The 19030-nt window shown below is 43.8% G+C and overlaps 1 long non-coding RNA gene across 1 annotated transcript in view; it reads left to right on the top strand.

Annotated features, from left to right (window-relative positions):
• Nucleotides 1-2733: 2733 nt before the first annotated feature.
• Nucleotides 2734-19030, top strand: part of LOC105004337 — a 23116-nt gene continuing 6819 nt past the window's right edge. The window contains exons 1-2 of the long non-coding RNA XR_827207.1: nucleotides 2734-2927; nucleotides 3350-3458. This is a non-coding gene — a long non-coding RNA (uncharacterized LOC105004337). The remainder of the gene's footprint in view (nucleotides 2928-3349; nucleotides 3459-19030) is intronic.

Below are 19030 nucleotides of genomic sequence, written 5' to 3'. Positions count from 1 at the left end.
CTCTGAGCATCAGGATCCTCAGTTGTAAATGAAGAAGGAACTAACACTGTCCTAGTGATTTGTTGTGAGGATAAAATGAGTTAATCTGCAAAGTGTTGGGAACAGTGTCACTCTATAGCAAGAGCTCAATAAATGTAAGAGTTACGTTTACCTCAGGCTTCCCGGGTGTTTCAGAAGGTAAAAAATCTGCCCACAATGCAGGAGACCTGGGTTCAATCCCTGGGTAGGGTAGATCCTCTGGAGAAGGGAATGGCTACCTGCTCCAGTATACTTGCCTGGAGAATTCCATGGACAGAGGAGACTGATGGGCTACAGTTCATGAGGTTGCAAACAGTCGGACATGACTGAGCAACTAACACCCTTACCTTATCCTGGAAGATGGGGTTTACATGATACATGTCCTCATCACAATGGTAGGTACTAGGCCAGCGTCAAATCCTCAAGAAATACTTATTTTTGATAGAAGGTGAGTAATTGTGTATCACACCATTGCCTTGAGACCTATTCTTTCATTTTAGACTCAGAACAACATTGGGATGCTAACAGGGCAAGCACAACTGTACCCATTTCAAAGATGACAAAACTGAGATATGGAAGTCCTTGCCTTCAGCCACAAAGACTTGGGAATAAGCTCAAATATCCCAGCTTCTCCACTACGCTTTCACACTGAAAACTTAACCCTGTTCCCCCACAATCAAACAAACGATAGCCATCGTGCTTGTTTTTTGTCATCAAAGTCCTCCCATTTATTAAGCTTATCATGTACCAAATCAATCACTAATGCTACACAACCATCATCTCATTTAATCCTTAGAACAATCCTGGGGACTAGACATTCCTGTGTACATTTTATACCTAAGGAAATCAAGAGTTAGATAATAAGCCTAAGGTCATAGAAGAACAGAACAAAATCCCTGTTGTAATGGAGGTCTGTGTGATAATAAAGCCCACGTTATTTGCCATTTTTCTAAGGGCAGAGGAACTGGGAAGCAGAAGGGCCCAATTCTTGCCTTAAAGTGGTCAGGAGTCCACCTTGGGAAGATGCCACAGCTTAGAATAGACATCACCAGGATTCAGACTCAGGTTGTCTGATCTGGGGGCCTGTACATTCGTTCCCAGGTTACCCTGCCAATTAGTCCCCAAACAATAATACTGAAATACTTAATGATATTAAAATGTTAAAATGGTAATACTGAAAGAAATTATTGTGTACCTACCCAAAAACAAAAGCCCTGTCTAGGAATCACAGAGATGCATCCATTGATTATTAATACACCGATGGGTCCAACCCACTGATGTTGATTCCTGCCACGTGCCAAGCACTGCTCTAGATGCTGGCGACACAGCCACACCACACCAAAGGGTTTGCCAAAAGGTTGGGGAGAAGAGACATGGGCAACTGGAGAAGTAGTCATTAAAGATGAGAGCAAGAGTTTGGGAAAAGAGTTTCAAGAGATGGGATCTCGGTCTCTGTATTCAAAACACTTAAGACCTTTTCGAGGAGACAAGACACAGAAATCACCAAGGGAAAAGTTCCATGATAGAAATATATAGTGTAGATGATTGTAGAAAGGCGGCCAATGAACTGCCAAATGAGGAGTTTGAACAAAGCTTGGTACTGGGAGGGTTAGTGAAAGAAAACTGCGGAGCGCTCATGCAGACTTCAGGGCCTAAGCTGGTACATCTGTGACTTAGATCCGTAGATAATCTTATTTCCCTGAGTTTAAAATGAATAATAATAATAATAAACTAAGAAAAAAAAAGTAAAAGAGCAAAGCATTGTCTCCTTCCCCCGCTGCCCCTCCTCTCCCATTCCCAGTCTTGCAGGTTGTCACCCCTCTCTCTAAATTGCCTGGTCCGTAGATCCCCACATCTGATGGAAATCGAGGCAGGGAGAAAGTGTGAGGTCACGTTCCCTGTGCCTTGCTCAGCCCTTCCCCAAATCACTTCTGACCCCACTGTTAGGAGACAATACTGAAAACAGTCCAAAACCACCCCACTAAAAACATGAATCAAAAAGTCGCGACTCCTGGACATGTTTTTAAAATTGCTTAGTTGCATGCAAGTCCCTTTAGTGCTGGAAGGACTTTAATAAAATTGATTTTCTGAGTATAGCCTTTTAGCAGCTACTGTATAAGCTTGAAATATGAACCCTTCATTGTTGAAAGTGTTTCATTTTTGGCCTGTTACTAATGATGAAGGGAAAGTGTGGGTTTGGAATTCTCTAAGGCTGACATTCTCATAATTAAATAGTGTTAATAATAAAGCTTTTGCAGATTTTAAACAAACTGGCACAGAGGTGGAACAGTTTGCCGTATTTCATTTAGAGACCACAGCAATTAGCCTTTAATGAATAGTACACAGCGACATAGAAGCGAGTCATTTCTCCCTGTCGTTTATTTGCCAAATCACAAAAGGCAATGTTTTCATTCTGCTGATTGAAAATGATGCTCAGGATTTCTCCTGAAAGCCTCTTAAGTAATTGCCTCATGAAACTGAAAAATAAATAAATAAAATGAAAAGGAAGAACATTAATTGCTTTTAATATCTCCGGTCTAATTTCGGCCAAGCTTAGCACGCTAATAGCTGGGGATCTCAAGCTGTACAACAATGGATCAAAAATAGAAGGCTCATCGTGGTTGATATATTTAGAGGCTGATGTTTTTCTTTTATAATTTTAGGAGAGAGATGTTCCCAGGCACATTGTAACTCCTCTCTGTGAAGTGACACAGGGTGTTTTTATAGAGGACTCACGGGTGGGGTGACTCTGAAGTCATTGCCAAAGGAAGATGACAATGATTATCCTGAAGGTGAGACGAGAAAGAGCTGCTCCACGGTCAAGGTTGTGAACAACAAAGGAACGGTTATCCTTTTAGGGTCTTCCTCCTCCAGGCTTTTGAGGACAAAGATGAATTATTTTTAAAAAGGTAGGTAGCCTCTAGAACTCTTTTTTCCACACTTGAAAATATTATTTCTTATCTCTGAGACTCGATTTTCTTATCTGCAAGCTCATGGAGGAAGGAAAGGCAGGAAATAATGACTTAACTGGATAAATCCTAACATCACCTGGATGCTGTTAAACATTCAGATTCCCAGTTTCCATTTGGAATACACTGAATTGGAATTCCCAAAGGAAGGGCTCAGGGATTCCACCCTTTATGAAAGCAGGCTCAGGGGTCCTGAGTACAGGTATCCCCCACTATTTGAAAGTTCGCTTAACACCTCCTCGCTTTTAGGAAAGACCTACGTTAGTACCTGTTTCACTAACTGAAAGAAATCCAAAGAGAGTTTTTGCCTTTAGGAAAAAAAGGCAAAAATGGGAAAATAATGTACAGTGTTTGTTTTGCAGAAGCCAGTATGGAGACACCTGGAACAGTGAGAGTGGTTCCACCAGGCTCCTTCTCGGGCAGCACACTCAGCATCACAGCATCAGGCCACCATGGCTTTGAACTACATCTGTGAGTATCTGTACTTTATCTCAATTGATTTTATGCATCTGTTGGCAAGATGCGTCACGGAGTATTGTTTCTTCACTTGACACCATTTCAGCTTATGAAAGTTTTCATGAAAATGTCATACTTTTGGACAGCAGGGAATCCTGAACCTGGTAAGTTTGGTTAACTCACTTGAGCATCTTTGGACCATCCAGTTCCACAGGCGTTGACAGACTCAGGGACCGCCATGTTTGAAGCAGTGGATTGTGGGAGAAGGCAGAGGCTCCCTGCCTGGGGCCACTTGAGAAATCACAGATCCCCAGTCTGAGAAAGTCTTCCAACCCATCTACCACGGTGCTGCAAACAGTTCACCCTTCAGTGTGATGCTGAAAGAGCAAGGGTTGTGTTAAAATAACTTCCTAGACTCAGTGTGGAGCTTCTCCTGCCCAGGGTGCAAGGTCAGCACACCGAAACTCAGACAACTTCCGTGTTCCTGTAAATGACTCTCCTGAAACACAGGCTGTCCAGTCAGCCAGTCCCCAGACGCCAGCTCTGGGCTCTATACTTACTTACTAGTTCCTTATCCATTTTCTGTCCCTTCATTGTTCCTTATTCTTTACCCAATGAAAGCTCCATGCCTCCACCCCATTCTGCAGTTTTCTGGACCCTTGGGGACAGAAAATGCCCGCTTTGTGGAGTATTCAAGTTTGTATCACCCACATAGTCTTCTTTAATCATTTTTAACAGTTATAAGGAACAGCACTAAGGAAAAGTAAGCTGTAACAAGGCTTGGGTGGAAGGTCAGGTGATGGGGGAGGCAGAGGCCCCACAGGGAAATATATGCTCAGTAGCAGATAGTACAAGACAGACCAACAGACAATTTGAATGTCCCATGCGCACCCCCTTCCATGCCCAAAGGCCTGAGTGATGCAGGGCCTCTTCCTCTTTCTTGGTCTCAGAGTGCCCAGCTAGAGGATGCAATGGGTGAACCAGAACCAAAGATGCCTTCAGGTTGTGGCTTTACAACTCATAACACTTGGCAGCTTTGCTGAGCTGGTCCAGACTTCTGCTGGGATAGTCTAACCTAATTCTGTTTTGCAGGAAGGGCCTGGGTAAAGTATCTTGATTTGACCTTCTAGTGAATTCCAGATGGTATAACGGGAGCTGGCCTCATCCAGAATGGCAGGTGCTAACTTCACATCCAGGCATTTTAGAAACAAGACAGCCTTAAAGATTGAAAACTAAGGTTGTTCTGTTTGCTTTGTTTTTAATATTTTGCTTTTCTAAATGAGGAAATATGAAGAACAGCCTGATACAAATACCTGTCATCAGAAACCAACTTAAACATTTAAAGTTTTTAGCATCATTTAACTTTTTTCTCAACCCTCTTGCAAAGTCATTGTTATATCATGGTCCGTATTTCATAAAGCACCTCATGCCTTACTTGGAACACAGCAGGTGCTCAATGTGTGTCAGGAGAACTAATTGATATGTTAATAATTTATTGAAGTATCACTGTGCTAAACACTTTCCACGTGTTGTGTCATTTAATCTTCATAGTCATCCTGAGAGCCAGGTAGGTAGGTGTGAAGTGGCATCTCACTGTAGTTTGGGTTTATATTTCCCCAGCAATTAGGGATGGTGAGGATCTTTGCATGTGCTTCTTTGACCAGTTGTATATCTGCTTTGGAGAAATATCTATTTAAGTTTTTTTGTCCATTTTTGAATCGATGTTCATTTTTTGTTGTTGAGTTTTGAGAATTCTTTGTATATTCTGGATATTAATCCCTTATCAAGTAGAGAATGGACATGGCTACATGGGGAAGGAGAGGGTGGGACAAATTGGTAGAGTAGCATATATATATGGAGAAGGCAATGCACCCCACTCCAGTACTCTTGCCTGGAAAATCCCATGGACGGAGGAGCCTGGTGGGTTGCAGTCCATGGGGTCGCTAGAGTCAGACACGACTGAGCAACTTCACTTCCACTTTTCACTTTCATGCATTGGAGAAGGAAATGGCAACCCACTCCAGTGTTCTTGCCTGGAGAATCCCAGGGACGGGGGAGCCTGGTGGGCTGCCGTCTATGGGGTCGCACAGAGTCGGACACGACTGAAGCGACTTAGCAGCAGCGTATGTATATATACACATATGCATACGCACACATTACAATGTGTAAAGTAGATAGCTAGTGGGAACCTGCTATAAAGCACGGGAAGTTCAGCCAATGCTCTCTGATGACCTAGTTGGGTGGGATAGGGTGTGGGTGGGAGGGAGGTCCAAGAGGGAGATATACATCTTTACATATGACTGATTTGCTTCGTTGTACAGCAGAAACTAACACTATATTGTGAAGCAATTTTACTCAAATAAAAAATCCTTTATCAGATATATTATCTGCAGCCCTATTCCATAGGCTGCTGCTTCACTCTGTTGATGGTGTCTTGATGCATAGAAATATTTAAGCTTGATGGTCCAATTTTTCTATTTTTTTCTTTTGTTGCCTGTGCTTCCGTTATACTTCAAGAGCTTAAGTGATTTCCCTAAACCCGATCCCTAGTCTAAACTTTTTTTTTATTTAGATAGTGTAATCCTCACCTCCCTCTCAGTTTTTCCAAATAAAAACTCACTTAGGAAAATCTGTCTTTAAAAGAGAGAACTTGAATGAATAGTTCTCTTCCAAGTAAGTACCTGATCCCCAGGGCATCAATATCCCATAGCAGTAACTTTAGAATAACCTCCACAGGTTTAAAAAGCATTGATCTAGTGATCAAATCTCACCTTTTTAAATGGGATCACTGAGTCCTAGAGAAGGAAAATTAATTTCTAGAAATTAATTTCTAGAGCTCTGTCTGGAGGACACTGAGGGGATCAGCCATAGCTGATAAAGGGAGAACCCCTTGATTCCTGGCTGGTCAAGATGATCAGTTGATGTAAAAATCAATGAAGAAGATGTTTCCGTGTGTATGGAGAGCTTTGGAATAAAAACATATTGCTAAGGTAAAATAAGACGATTTCTTTTAAAGAAAAAAATATCACCCAAGTTTAACTAGGTAATTAATTAATTCACAAGTAAGTCCAAAGTGAGACCGATTACTAAACAATGACAAATGATAAAGAATAAACCCTAAGGTAAGTGATGATCAAGAAGATGAAACAGTTTTAGCTTGGAATCCTATTACAATTCTATTTCAATATAAATAAGCTGACACCAGAAGCAAACGATTAACCCCAAAGCCACTGGCTGTTCATTAGCTAAGGAATAATTTTACATTTCATTAGTATTTGTGTTGGCTAAATTTCCATTAAAACTAATTTAGTAAACTGGCTTTCTGATGGGCTTGAAATTAAAAGGAGAAAGAGAAGGCAAGGAGGGGACAAAACAGAGGCCACCATTTGCGCATCAAGGGACGGAATACTCACGAGGGCAAATTGCCACTTTAATTAAAAATAATGTCTCAATTCACTTTCAAAATGAGCCACCAGAAAGTGCCTGGGAAATTTTCCCTGGCCAGGATGTCTGGCTCGTTCACCAAGTGGGTGATTTCTGTTGCTGGGGTTTCTGATTGAATGGAGGAATGGCGGGCTCATTCCCAGGTCAGCTCCTCCCACCCCCAGCTGAGCAGTTTTCAGTTGGGGAGAAAGGGCCTCAAACTCCTCAAATACTTGCCCCAGAGCCTGGGTAAAGAAGTCCATGCTTCATTCTTTGGGCCATTCATCGTGCAGGCTTAAGGACCCCTATGTAACATTAAAATGGGACCAAAATACCAACAACCAGCTTAGCTCACATTTCACGAGCACTCACTTTAGCCACGCCCTGTACTAAGCACTTTCTTGAACTAACTCATTTAATTCTCTGAATCTCTCTAAGGAGGTAGAGCCTATTTATATTCCTATTTTACAGATGTATAAGCTGGGGCACAGGATGAGTAATGGATATTACTCAGTAAAGATGGCCCAGAGCTGAAATTCAAACCTGTCATTTACACCAGAGCTGAGTGCTTAACCATTAAGCTATATTGCGTCTTGATAAAATAATGAAATGACTTTGTGCTGTTTAAGTATAAAAACCAACAGAGCACAAGGTATATATTAAGTTGTTAGGGAAGACAGTGATACAAAGGTGAGTGGGGGACAATTCTGGGTGGGACTTAAAATGCCAGACCCAGGGTTTTGAACTTACTCTTTGGGGATTCACAAAGTACAGTGCCCAGACCACTGGGAGTCCATAAACAGATTCTAAAATAATATTTTGTAGTTATGTGTATGTTTTAAGTTTATTAGAAATATATTTAGCTCACATATACAGTCAGGCAAAAAAGATAATCCTTATTTAAGAACAAAAGAAATTTTATTTAACATTTGGAGTTCCCAAGTGACACTAGTGATAAAAAATCCTTCTGCCAGTGCAGGAGATGCAGGAGACTTGGGTTCAATCCCTGGGTCAGGAAGATTCCCTGGAGGCGGGCATGGCAACCCACTCCAGTATTCTTGTCATGGACAGAGAAGCCTGGAGGGCTACAGTCCATGGGGTTGCAAAGAGTCAGACACTGCTGAAGCGACTTAGCATGAACGCACATATTCTCTTACTGTGTATCAGGCATTGTTCTAAGTGCTTGGCATTTTAACTCAGAACAACTCTATAAGGCGGGTACTATTTTTCACTTCATTTATAGATAGGGAAACGGAGGCAAACAGAAGTTAACATATGCAGGGCTCCCAGCCAGCAGATGACAGAGCCAGGATTGGAACCCAGGCATCTATCTCCAGGCTAGGCTCTCAATGATTATGCTAAGTGACTAAGAGATAGGAGGGTGGAATATAAACACCATGGAAGCGATTGATGTCTGATGACCAGCATCTGCTCCAGGTGATGTCGTCTGGGATGTGTTCTTCCCGAGGGCTGCTGGGAGATATGGCTGGCTCCCACCCCTGTGAGAGGCGCTGCCAGCAGACCTGCTGTTTGTAGCCAATAGGGCAGGATTCCCAGCACATTTCAAGGATCAGGTGTCCACATCAGAAACCAACCCAGCTCTCGGTGGCCAAAATCACTTTGCGGGCAGTGAAGCTTTTTCGCTTCTGTGCAACGGACCAGTATGCACCCACTCTGGAAGCTAGAGGCCCCGGGGACCCCTCAGCCCAGCTGCCTTGGAACGTGGTAGAAGGAAGAGCAAGAGTGTGCCTTTGGATGGCTCCATGCAGGAAATATTACGCATTCACCGAAGACATAATCATGCCGCCTCCCCTGACCTATGATAGCGGAAGCAGGACTGGAGACTGCCCTCCCCTGTGCATCATCAGTGCCTAGTCCATCTCCATCGGACCCTTCTCACTGGTGAGTTCTCTATCTGGACCACCCTTACCAAGGGTGCCCACTCCCACCCCAACCCACCTTCTTTCCCAAAAGCTCCACTGAGGCAGAAATTGTGTCCTATGCCCCTTTCCTGTCCTGCATGGCCACCATAAATATTTGATGCCCGATCCAGAAGAGGAGGGTGGTCACCAGCCCAGGCTCTGCCACCACTCACTTTTGACTTTCTATCTAAATGGCCCTGGGCAAGCCCGGTAATCCCTCTGTATCCACTCTCTTCATCTGAAAAGGAGACTGATTGCAGACCCAAGTCATATGATGGAGTTGGGAGGGTTGTCTAGATAATGTATCTAAAACACTTGTCCCAATATGAAAGAACATATTGAATATTAGATAAATAATAACTGACTCAATAATATTAGTACGCTTCACGTTTGATGGTCGAGATCTGAAGTTTGGAAATGGGCAAGCGTAATTCACATCTACCACTCACATTTGTGTTGGGTTTGGCATCAAGTAGGCACTGCAACCTCACAGACCTGACGCCCTCTTCCCTTTATTAGATTCTCTGCTTTCCCTTCTGGCCTGGACAAGCCCTCACTTCTCTAACTAATGGGAGGAGTGATTCTTTGCCAGAGAAAGGGGAGACATCCTCAGAAAGGCATCTGAAACGTTGCCATTTACGGTTTCAGAAAGAAGGCCATAGCTACTCTTTCAATGACACATGCACAAAAGCTCTTGTTATGGACACAAATAAGAAAAGTGAACCCTTCGCCTGGTGTAATTCACTTCATTTATTGACCAGAGGCCTCTCCCCCAACCCCGATTTCTTTGCGTTTGTCAGCGGTTCAGAGACCCCTGGCATTCAGCATGATTTGTAATGTAAATTATATAATTGTACTTTCACATATTTTAACATCAAATGAAATGATTGACTACAGAATCGGAGCTGTCTACAGGTGGGGGTCAATTACCATCTGAATAATCACAGTGCCACCCAAGAATAGCACAGCCGCTGAGCGTGACATATTTTTATCTCTATGCATTTCAATGAAGTCAGGCTGGTACATAAAAGGTTATCACCTAGGAAACATATTTTCCTAAGCACAAGTTAAACATGCAAGTGAGATCAGCAAAGATATTCAATTTAGCCAGTCAACCCTAACCTATTAATATTTTAACAAAATCCAGTGAGGATAATTTTTTTCTTTGATCCCATTTCATGTGAGCAGCCGGGAAAGGGAAGAAAAATTAAAAACAAAATAGTCAAGCATACAGAATGAGGTTATGTATTAAGTGGGCTATTTAATGTTTCTGGCATTTCATAGCCCAGGGGGAAAGTGTGGATGGATTTAACCATCAAGAGCTGTGTTCCCTTGGCCACAAAGTTCGAGAAACATAAAATAATCTATACTTCCAAGCTGACAAATCGTACCTGACACCCAGCTTCATCTCACCGGGACTCCAGAGATCAGCATTAATCATCTGTTACAGGGAGTAAAAAGAAAAGTAAATCATGCCACGCTGAAAAGTGAGATGGAAGGTCTTCGGGCAAGGATTTTAATCAATAATATGTGGGATGATAACCAGAAGCTATTGTTTTAATCTTCCGATATGAAAAGAAATGAATGCAAAACACCAAACTACCAAGAGCTGAAGTGGCTTCTGTGAGGCCTCGTAAGAACTGAAATGTTTGGCAGCCCAACTTTCCAGATTGATTCATGACAACACACACACCATTTCTTTTTAAAGGGAGTCAAGTGCGTTCTTGGAGTGGCGTATTGCTATAGCCTCAGCTGTTGCCCAGGTGCTGGACCCGGGGTTCTGATTTGCTCAGTTGCCCTTGAGTAGTAAATGTCTAGGTTTTGTGTGTGCAACACCCATTACTGCCTCTTCTATGGGCACCTTCATTTTCCTTGAGACCCTCCCCTCCCGTACTCCCAGTCCCTGTGGTTTGGGTTGTTGACTTTACCAGGGGCTCCAGGAGAAGACGTGTCTCTGTCCCAGCATTACTGTGATTAATCAGTTCAGGGATGGGTGTGTGGCTCACTAGAACCCACAAAATGCAGCCTTGGGTGTTCTTGGCAGTATTATTGTGAAAGAGGCTGTTATGGTTTGAACTGTGTTCCTTCTCCAAAATATGTATGGTGAAGTCCTAACTCTAAATACCTGACAATCTGATGTTATTGGGCCATAGGATCATTGCAGATGTGATTAGTTACAATGAAGTCTTACTGGAATCGGTGGGACTCCTAATACACTGTGATGAGCATCTTTATAAAAAGAGGAAATTCAGACACAGGCTCACACATAGGAGAGGGCCATGTAAAGATGAAGAGGTTGGGGTGATGCTTTTACAAAGCCAGAGAGCACCAAATACTTTCAGCAAACCAGCAGAAGCTAGGGGAGAGGCATGGAGTAGATTCTTATCACAGCTCTGAGAAGGAAAACCAACCCTGGCAACATTTTGATCTCAGACTTCTAGTCTTCAGCACTGGGAAACAATTTCTGTTGTTTAAGCCACTCCGTTTGTGGGACTTTGTGACGGCAGCTCTTGCAGACTAATACAGAGGCCCACTCTCTTTTATTCCCACGTACCAGGAGCTTTGAACATTTAAACCTGGTCTATGCTGTGGTCTGAATGTGTTCTCCCAAAATTCCTATGCTGGAGTCCAAACCCCGACAGATGGTGGTATTAGGAGGTGGGGCCTTTGGGAGATGTTTAAGCCATGAGGGTGGAGCCCTCGTGAATGGGATTAACATTCTATAAAGAGGCTCCTGAGAGGTCCCTAGCCCCTTCCACCATATGAGGACACAATGGGAAGTCTGTGACCTGGAAGAGATCCCCTCCCCAAGCATGCTGGCACTCCGATGAAGGACTTAGAGCCTTCAGAACTGTGAGAACTTGTTTATGAACTGCCTGGCCTGTGGCATTTTGTTATAACAGCCCAAATGGACTAAGAGAGCATGGTAGGCACTTATCTTTCCTAGCCGTGGAGCCAACAATTGCAAAGCTGAGAAAATACAGAGATACCTACCTCAGACAAATGTTGCTTGAGCCCCTGGAGCCATTCATCTCTATTAAATTCCCACTTTTACTGCAGCTAGTTAGAATTTAATTTTCATCATTTACAACCAAAGGAATCCTGAATGGTTTATTCTGAATGCAATCAATATGATCTTGCATGTGTGCATGCAAAGTCACTTCAGTTGTGTCTCACTCTGTGCGACCCCATGGACTGTTGCCCGCCAGGCTCCTCTGTGTCCATGGGATTCTCTAGGCAAGCATACTGGAGTGGGGTGGCATGCCGTCCTCCAGGCTATATGATCTTAGGATGAATTAATAGATACTAAGTCTTTAGAACAAATTAGACACGGGAAGATTGCATTCAGTTTGAGGCATCATACATTCAAAAGGGATTCAGGTAAATGTGGGCAGAGTGTTTGGGTGGTGAGAAGCCTGCACAGTGAATCACAGGAGGCATAAAGAGATGCTTGTTGTAGGCAAAAAAAAAAAAAAAAAAAATTTATAGAAAACATGACAGATGACCTCAAATATCCACAGGAATGGGAATTAAAGTAAAGACTTGGATTTAATCTCATGTCCCCAAGGATAAAAATAAGAAGCCACAGGAATACAGAAAGAAAACACTGATTTTCTAATGCTCCCAGCTATGGGAGAAAGTAATGAGCTGGCCCTGAAAGCAGTGAGTTCTCTGTCACAGAAGGTATTCCAGCAGCAGAGGGGAATTCTGTCTCCTGATGGGTACTCACTGAAGGGGTAGATAGGTTGTGTGTTTGCTGTGCTTAGTCGCTTCAGTCGTGTCCGACTCTGTCGACCCTATGGACTCTAGTCCACCAGGCTCCTTTGTCCATGGGATTTTCCAGGCAAAAATACTGGAGTGGATTGCCATGCCCTCCTCCAAGGGATCTTCCCAACCCAGAGATCAAACCCACATCTCTCATGTCTCCTGCATTGACAGGTGGATTCCTTATCACTAGCGCCACCTGGGAATTTGGATGACCTTAAAGCCCACTCCAGTGTTCTTGCCTGGAGAATCCCAGGGACGGGGAAGCCCGGTGGGCTGCCGTCTCTGGGGTCGCACAGAGTCAGACACGACTGAAGCGACTAAGCAGCAGCAGCAGCAAAGCCATTCCAACTTCGACTTTTAGTTCTGTAATTCCTTTACTAGAACCCAGGTGACTTGGACATGTCCTTTCCCACTTGTAGACCTCAGTTTCCCCATCTGTAAAATAAGGAAGTTGGGCCTGATGGTCCTTAAACATTATTTTGACTAGAATATGCCATGATTTCATTTTTCCAACTCCGTCCTTTCTGCCTCAACTTCGATGGAAGTTGAGCTTGGGCTCACTTGAATGCAGAATATCACACCACTAATCTTTTTTTTTTTTAATGTGGACCATTTTTAATGTCTTTACTGAATTTGTCACAATATTGCTTTTGCTTTTTTTTTTTTTTTTTTGGCCACGAGGCAGATGGAATCTTAGCTCTCCAACCAGGGACCAAATCTGCACCCACTGCATTGGAAGTCCTAACCACTGGACCACCAGGGAAGTCCCTACCCCACTAATCCTTGATTCAAGGAGCAGCTAACATAGATGTGGGACTGGTGAGGCAGCGGGGCACAGAGCAGGGGTCATCTCACATTCTTTCCCTCTTTGCTTTAATGAAATTGCCCACTTCACAGCAGAGGGCTGAGGGGTAACATTAAACCTATAATCCAGTTGGCTCTAGATTTCTTTTGGATGGCCCATAGGCACACACTATTGGCCAGTTAAGGAACAAACTAGATGAAAGGTTAAAACAGCATCACAAGCTCTCTCTAGTCTTTCTTTGGAAGATGCTGGGATTTCATGCTAAGGAGCAGGGAAGGTGGGATGTTCATCTTATCTCTCAGCCCCAGGTTGCCCTCTTCATCTGGACTATTATCCTTTGTAGCCCTTGTCACATGATGGCCAGACAGTTAACTGCCAACTCGGCACAGGATTTAGGTTTGATATTGCAAAAAAAAAAAAGCCTGGGCAATATAAGAGAAAACATTCTTGTTTTGGCCAGTGTGAATGTGGGCTGGGCCAAGTGAAAGACATTTGTTTATCATCAGGAGAGAAATCAAGAGTGGATTGTGGGAGAGTTCCTATCCACTGGGCTGGGGAAAAAGTCTTGAGATTGTTCTGGGCAAGGCACATCCCAGCCATTTTGAAAAGACCCCATGCTGCTCTTCAGCATATTAAGATTGATCCACTTATTATCTTGGCCTGTTTAAGCTCTTCCTTGTTTCTAAATTATTTTTCAAGTCAGCAATCCTTTTTCCTTTTTTTAATTGGAGGATAATTGCTTTACAATATTGCATTGGTTTCTGCATATCCCATATCCCATTCTCACCGGATATGGCTTTGGGGCTTCCCTGATGGCGTAGACAGTAAAGAATCTGCCTGCAATACAGGAGATGCGGATTCAATCCCTGGGTTGGGAAGATCCCCTGGAGAATGAAATGGCAACCCATTCCAGTATTCTTGCCTGGAGAATCCCATGGACAGAGGAGCCTGTCTGCTGCAGTCCATGGGGTTGCAAAGAGTCAGAGACAACTGAGCGACTAACACTTCCTTACTAATCTTTAAAACGAACCCCCAACATGAACAGGAACACTGTCTGTTTAGAACATCCATAAGATGCCGGTATTTTGAGGGTTTCGTCCATTCCACTAAGAGGACCCATCTCAGGTTGGAAGGCGTTCTTGAAGAGAAAAGAAGTCACAGTGTTTTCTCTCAGAAAGGGTTCATTCTTCATGAAAACAACATTTTAAATTTGGAAGGTCCTTCACTTTAAAATAGTCTTACAACTGAGGACTCCCCAGAGCGAAAAGCAAGGACGGACTGTAAAACTAATAACCCCAAAGGTCCCATCTGTCAGTAAGAGTCCCTCACGCCTGCATGAAGGGTCTTGAGCACAGGCACCCCCAAGGTCATTGGCATCTCCCCAACACCCCTGTGAAGAAAGCATGGCTGGAATTACTATTTTCAGTTTCCAGGTGGGAAAACAGATTCAGAGAAGGTAAATGTCTTGCCCAAGGCTACAGAACTAATAACACAGTGTCAGAGCTGGAACCCAGATTTTTCGACTCGATTTCCACTAGTACTGGCAGCCTCTAAACAGGGAGACAGACCAGCAGGAATGTGAGGAAGGAAGGATTTCCTGATTGTTTAGACACCTGTTTGCCGATTCCTTAGAGTCCTGGTTCTCCAAGTGTGATCTCTGCGCCAACACCCTTAGCATCACCTCGATATTGGCCAGAAATGCAAGTTTTGGGGTTCTATCCTAGACCTTTTGAATCAAAAGCTGGAAGAGGAGCCAGAAACCTGTGTTTCCAAGCCCTCCAGGTAATTTTGATGCACACTCAAACTTTCAGAACCGCTCCCATAGAAGTTTAGGGTGTTTTGTGGGTTTGCTGAAATGGCTGCTTCAAAACACATGTCAAAATTCCAACTCATCACCTCCAAATTCCATTTAACCAAGGCCAGAGTCCAAAGCCTTGAAAAGCTTGTTATGATTCAAAGTTGCCTTCCCCAGCTCTGAGACCACAGGAATAAAGACTCACTTACACTCCTATAGAGGCCTGTCCCCAAATTCTCTGCCAGTCACTCACCATTGGCACAGAATTAAGCCCAGCTCAGCTATGCGGCTGATTATATCCTGGGACTGGGTGACCAGTAACTTTAATCCTGTAATCTTTGGAAAACAAAGAGCTAAAGTCTCCTGGATGTCTGGGGTAAGCAGAGGAGCCCCAGGGGTTTGGTTTCATCTGTATTAGGCCAGAAGGACCATGAATGTGTCTGTATACATGCCCCATGCTTGCTCTCTCTTGGATCTAAGCATTCTTCTGTGGGAAATATTAATATGCAAAGAAAACAAACATCACCAGAAAGATGGAAAGTACAGAGTCAGTGATTATTAAAGTTGGGAAAGCAGGACTGGGTTCTTTCCCCAACACTCAGATGGACTCTGTGCTGTGCTAAGTCACCTCTGTCGTGTCCGACTCTTTGCAACCCCATGGACTGTAGCCCACCAGGCTCCTCTGTCCATGGGCTTCTCCAGGCAAGAATACTGGAGTGAGTTGCCAAGCCCTCCCCTGGAGTATCTTTCCGACCCAGGGATCGAACCTTCGGCTCTTATGTCTCCTGCATTGACAGGCGAGTTCTTTACCACTAGTGCCACCTGGGAAGCCCCAGATGGACTCTGCTGCTGCTGCTGCTGCTAAGTCGCTTCAGTTGTGTCCGACTCTGTGCAACCCCATAGACAGCAGCCCACCAGACTCCCCCGTCCCTGGGATTCTCCAGGCAAGAACGCTGGAGTGGGTTACCATTTCCTTCTCCAATGCATGAAAGTGAAAAGTGAAAGTGAAGTCGCTCAGTCGTGTCCGACTCTTCGTGACCCCATGGACTGCAGCCCACCAGGCTCCTCCATCCATGGGATTTTCCAGGCAAGAGTACTGGAGTGGGGTGCCATCACCTTCTCCACAGATGGACTCTAAGACCTGCTAAAAACCAGGCTGCCATGGAGAGGATTCCACTACCCAAGCTCACCAGGCTCTCTGGTGGTGCAATGGTCTGGCACAGAAAATCTATTTATGGGGATGGCTGCCATAGATAACCCTGGGGAAAAAGGCTGACAAAAGGAAGGAAATTGCAGTGTCTTCAAAAGGCCAGGTGGTTTAGGACAAAGTTGAAAATCATACACAATGATGTAAATCAAAGATCTTTGCAAACTGGTAGTTCGTGGGCTGAACTTGACCTCCAGGATTTTGTTTAATCCACACTTGGCCCAACTCAAGGGTTTCATCTTAAAGGTGAGTGTGTTGCCACTAAATAAAAATAAGGAAAGTTCACAGAAAAATCTCTGAATTGCCCCATCTCAAAATCAGAAGATCCAGCTACATTGTGTCCACTACTCCTCACGGCAGCAGTCTCTCGGTCTCAATTCCTGCCAGCTGACCCCTTTGTATGTGACTCACCTGACCTCAGCAGTAATTTAAGTTAGTAAGCCCTAATTTCAGCAAACCCTGAGCTTATACCATTTAGTATCACAGACCTAAACCGGTTTTATAATAGTTCCAGGCTACAGTAGAATTGTCTCTTGGGTGGCTATTTTCCAGTGAGTAATCAGCAATGAAACACTGATATAAAATCAGGATGAGTCTTTAGAAGTCTAGAATCAATGACCCAGTAAATGTTCACATTCTCTGCCAATAAAATCAAATGAAAAATGTAATAATCTATAAAAATGACAGTAAGAGAAGCTAACTAATGACTTAAAAATCTTATATTCATTGATTTTTTTTTCTTTTTTTTGCCTGCCATTGTGACTAGAAGCCCGGTGAAGGCAGGGACTTTGTTCTGATGACCGCCATATGCCCAGTGCCTAAAACAATGTCTAGTACCCTGTAGGCATTTACCAAATATTTGTTGTGCAAATGAACAACAGTAGTAGTTGAGCCATTGCTCTGAGCAGTTTATAAGTAAGATTTCAGAGATGCTCTTTAACAGATGAGGAACCCGAGATAAAAAGCAGGTAACCAACATGCCCAACGTCACCTGGCTGGTCAGTGGTGCAGCAGACCCCGGACCGTTCCTGGCTCCTCCCCAACCTCTTACTGCAGCTCAATTTCTCAGACTGAAACTGACTAACGAAGGCTCCCTGAGCCAGTCCAAACCTTTGAATGTCTTTCTGGTGCAAAGTACACACTCACTAAAAGCTTTCCAAGTTTGCGTTATTAAAAAGTGTTATTTCCCTGAGAATAAGAACAGGAGGGCTCTTAAAGAAACCTGTGATCTAACAAAAAGGCCAGAAGTCAAGAAGTTAAAGACCCTCTCAGGGATCAGTTTCAATTTCTGCTTCCTCTTCCTTAAGCCTTCGTAGGTTCCTGTTTTCCCATCTATAAAAATTGGGAAAATACTTTCTCTGACCTCCTTTTCACAGGAACGTTTGCTGGGCAAAATGTGACGGAGGAAAATGCAAAACATGTAATATTTATAATAATACACTTACTTGACAAGTTTAAAATGTGGTTTCCAATTTCTTATCTTATTGTCCCCACTTCTAAGAACTCTGTTGATAGACCATGGATTGTTAATTCCATAAAAATAAGAAAAGTGAGGCTGAAAAGTAATTATCACTTGCCAAACATCACCGAGTTTTATTGTTTAGTCACTCAGTTGCATCCAACTCTTTGCGACCCCATGGACTGCAACACACCAGGCCTCCCTGTCCTTCACCATCTCCCTGAATTTGCTCACACTCACGTTCATTCAGTCAGTGATGCCATCCAACCATCCCATGCTTTGTTGTCCCCTTCTCCTCCTGGCCTCAATCTTTTCCAGCACCAAGGTCTTTTCCAGTAAGCTGGCTCTTCACATCAGGTGGTCAAAGTATTGGAACTTCAGCTTCAGCATCAGTCCTTCCAATGAAAATCATGGAGTTTACAAATAATAAAAACTGGGGCTAGAACCCACCCACTTCTTCTAGGCCAAGTGTTGATCAAGAACTATAGGGAGAATGGGATATTGCTATAAATGTGCTTGCTCTGTGATGTTTGGGGATGGAGTGATTCAGATAAGCAGATGGTCAAGCACAGGACCAGGTTGTATACCTCACAATGAAGAGGAGAGAACAGGCTTCCCAGAGCTTATGTTAAGCTATGAGCAGCATAAGGGAGGAGAGATGAAGGGCAAGGATTCCAGATACAGAGTATTTGCAAGGTAGTTCAAAGAGCATTCTGGAAATGATAAGTGCAGAGGCTGTCCATGCCAGATTTGAGATGCTGGCCGATAGAAGAAGGGTCAGGGAAACTGAGACCTTGAATGCCAGGCTACTGACATATCTTGTTTTTCCTAAACCATTGGAAGCCCATGGGATTTTCTTAGTGGGAAGAACATGGGCTTTGGAGGTAGCAAGTCCTGGATTCAAATCTCAAGACTACCTTTTTCTGTTTCAAATCATTGGTTGGCTGATTGGAGGCCAAAAGCCTGTCACTCAGCACAGCAGCAACTACTCCACTGTCCCCAAGCTGGCTGGACAGGGACTGGGGCAAAGCAGGCAGAGGAGATGAGAGTCTGAGATGCCCGGCTACAGGTTCATTAGTGATGTGAAGTGTCATTCCCGCCTCCAGGTTCTGCTGAAGTACAGAAGCATCTCGATCAGGCAGTGTGGGGGAAGAGAAGGGGGGTGTCACAGGCTCCAGCGTTGATCTGTATTCGAGTGTTTTATACAG

The sequence above is a fragment of the Bison bison genome, unplaced genomic scaffold, assembly GCF_000754665.1.
Source record: "Bison bison bison isolate TAMUID 2011002044 unplaced genomic scaffold, Bison_UMD1.0 scf7180017864473, whole genome shotgun sequence".
NCBI classification, from domain to species: Eukaryota; Metazoa; Chordata; class Mammalia; order Artiodactyla; family Bovidae; genus Bison; species Bison bison.
Note: the sequence above shows the minus strand (reverse complement) of the source record. Positions and strands in the feature narration are given on the sequence as shown.